Genomic DNA, 3,298 nt, shown 5'->3' with positions numbered 1-3,298 from the left:
TCAGAGTCCTCATGCCGACCTTGGCCTTGCTCATTTTGCAAAAGTCTGAAGGCCTTCTCCAACTGATCAATTCTTTCCTGGGCAGGTCCGTGAGGGGTCTTGCCTGAAATTGGCCGTCATTGATCACAATTCCAGGCTCGCACCTCCGCAAGGGATTTTTTCACCCATTTAGGCGATCCCTCAGGTTCGGGTTTGTCGAGTTAACATTACCTCGATTCTGATTCAGGTGTTCCCGTAGGTCGGAGCGATTCCTGCGGCTCCTAGTATTCTTTCGACCTCGGTCATACATACTGACCGATATAGTATCTCCCAAGTCGTCACTGGTAAGACTCCTCGCATGATTGTTTCGAGAGGGGTCTCTTTCATGCTGCCTTGTTTCTGCAGTGCGAGACTGAGACATTTGACTTCTTGTAGACTGAGCGCCTCTTTGCTCCCTGAAGGCTTCTCTGTTCCCCTGCCTCCTTCCAGCACGTCTTTCCTCATCATTTCGATCTGGCTTAGCATTCTTCCGAGGTGGTGAAGGATATCTTATAGGTGATGGCGGGAAGCGTATGGGTGAAGGTGGTTGCAACCCATTTCTTGGCCTAGATGGCCCGGAGTTTGCCCGAGTCGGGTTGGTTGCATTCTACGTGTTACCAGGGATTTGAGTCCAATCCTCTGCAGGGGTTCGGTTATTCCCAGTTCCCGCTGGTACTTCCGCGGCCGAATTAACCAGAGCCCTAGCTCAGGTGCTTCTTTGGGGTCTCGAGGGAGCGGATGGCTCTGCTGGTGCCGGAGGTTGTTCTGGCCTTTTTGTGGCAGCATTTTTTCGTGGACGCCCACGAGGCCTGCGGGGAGGAACATGCACGTCCCTCGGAGGAGGGACTTGGTTTTCGCGCGGAGGTGGGGGCTGAGCCGCCTAAGCCTCTGCGACTAACCTAGCCAACTCCTCATTCCGCTTGTTGGCTTCGGCCAATTGCTGTTTCAGCTGTCGGTTTTCAAGTTCCACAATGGGAACGTACCGCTCCGGATTGTAGTGCATATCCTCATCCCTTGGAGGTGCTGGCGGTCCCCGAGAATCAGAGGACTCGCTTCTCTCTTCATTATTCGGGTTTACCATTGGCTGCTTCCCAAGGCATCTCGGATAATTTTCTTCAGGAATGTTTTGATTGTTTGCGACCATAACTTGTTCATAAATATTTTCTCTCACTTCGCTTAATTAAAAAGTCAATGCATTTTATTTTGATGGTGAAGATTGCCTGAATCATATACATTTCGTTGATATGGCCAACGACATGAATGTGTTCTACGTTAGAATAAGTGGAGAGAACAAAGGGGTGTACCCGCAAAAGACACTCTGATGCTTAAGTCAGCACAATGCCCTCTCACTCAATCCTCAATCTATTCTAACTTTAACTGAACTAAATCAAAGGTCTCGAATTTGGTCCATCTTCCACTATTTATAAAAAAATGACAAAGAATAAGATTACAAAAGCTTATCGTGGTGGGTTCACGTGTCCGGCTTCACTAAATTTCTTCTCGCATTTTTCTCTTCTTCATATTATGAGCTTAAATGCTCATCAATCCTTTCACTGAACTTCAACATTAAGCTCTCCGTGCGGTCCATATACTTTGAGCTCAAGCCTCAACGATCTATTCAGTCACTTTGAGCTTAGGGCTCATCAATCTATTTAATCACTATGAGCCCAAAGCTCATCAATCTATTCAACAACTTTGAGCTTAGTCCTCATCAATCTATTCAATCACTTTGAGCCTAGAGCTCATCCATCCATTCAATCACTTTGACCTTAGAGTTTATCAATCTGTTCAATCATTCTGAACTCAGAGCTCATCAATCTCATTCAATTATTTTGAGCTCGGAGCACATCAATCCTATTCAATCATAATGAGCTCAAATCTCATCAATCTTGTTCAATCATATTGAGCTCAGGACTCATCGATCTATTCAATCACTATAAGCTCAGAGCTCATAAATCTTTTCACCCTCTTCGAGCACATAGCTCATCAATCCAATCGCTTATGAGCTCATCATTCTTAGTCCAATTGTTCTTGTTTACTGAGTTTTTGGAAACTAGAAATATGTTATGAAATAAGAGCTGGAAAGAAAAGATTAGAGATGAACAATCACAATTTTTACATGGTTGGGGCATTAATGAGCCTTAGTCCATGATTCACTAGTAGTAGGCTAAGAGAGTTTCGACAATGGATTTTTCTACAAGTTCAGCAGAGTTTTTGCTTACAAGAGAAATTCTGGGATCCCTGCTACAGTGCACAACTAACCCTATTTATAGGCAGCCAAGCAGTTTGGGCAGGACTAATCCGGGCCCAATAGGGATGTAATTACAATTCGCTCACTAATGGGGTCATAATACAATGAATATAACATAATTACATGTTGTTAATCTGGGACTATTGGGCCGGCTTAGGCATGCCCATACAACTGTCCGGGCCCATACAACTGTCCTTTGTTCATTAGTACGGACTAGTCCCGTGGGCTACTAAGGGGATCCTGGGGACATGATATGTCAAAGTAGTGGCAGTATTGTTTCATAGGAATAGTGTACGTTTCGTGTGTACCCCATTTTCCAGGTTAGTTATGGAGACCAACCTTTAGATTCCTCGGGAACATGTCAGCATCAAGGAAGACAAGGCTTTCCTTATCCGGATGTATGGTCCGGGTTCATTTACAATTACTCGGGATTGTTTACCATAGTCCTGATTCATTTACCAGGATCCAAGTTCATTTACAAAAGAGGATACCTTGTTGACGAAATCCTCTCTTGGATCCCAGTTGATGGGATTCGTCTCTTGGAGTGAGCCATCTGCCATCACCATTTGCATCCTGGAGGATGTAGGTTGAAAGTGGTCAAGGAGACAATATGGGTTTGCACCTTGGTTATGGCCCCCTCCCTATGCTTGCGCTTCTTGCTCATCATCGGGTTTAGTATGGTCTGGGCCGCCATGGTTTCCTGATTCTTAGGGCCCCTAGATCCATTTGGCCCTGCCTCATGTCAAGGGTGGAAAATATGGATAACATTTACCCCCCGAGTCTTCATCTGTGTTTTCATGATGGAGACTTGCATTCCTTTTCTCAGATCAATCTCAAGTATCCCGGTTTGTTTACTTGAGTCCAGTTTTGTTTAGAAAACCTGGGTTCATTTACTTGGGGGCCATTTAGGCGATCCCCATCCTTTCAGATTCTAACGCCCTAGACACATGTCACCAGGTTGATGGTGTCTCTTTACCATCTGTGCCTTAGAAATATGGAGAGAATCTTTTGATTACCTGAGTGACTGAT

The sequence above is a fragment of the Humulus lupulus genome, chromosome 3 (assembly GCF_963169125.1).
Source record: "Humulus lupulus chromosome 3, drHumLupu1.1, whole genome shotgun sequence".
NCBI lineage: Eukaryota > Viridiplantae > Streptophyta > Magnoliopsida > Rosales > Cannabaceae > Humulus > Humulus lupulus.
Note: the sequence above shows the minus strand (reverse complement) of the source record.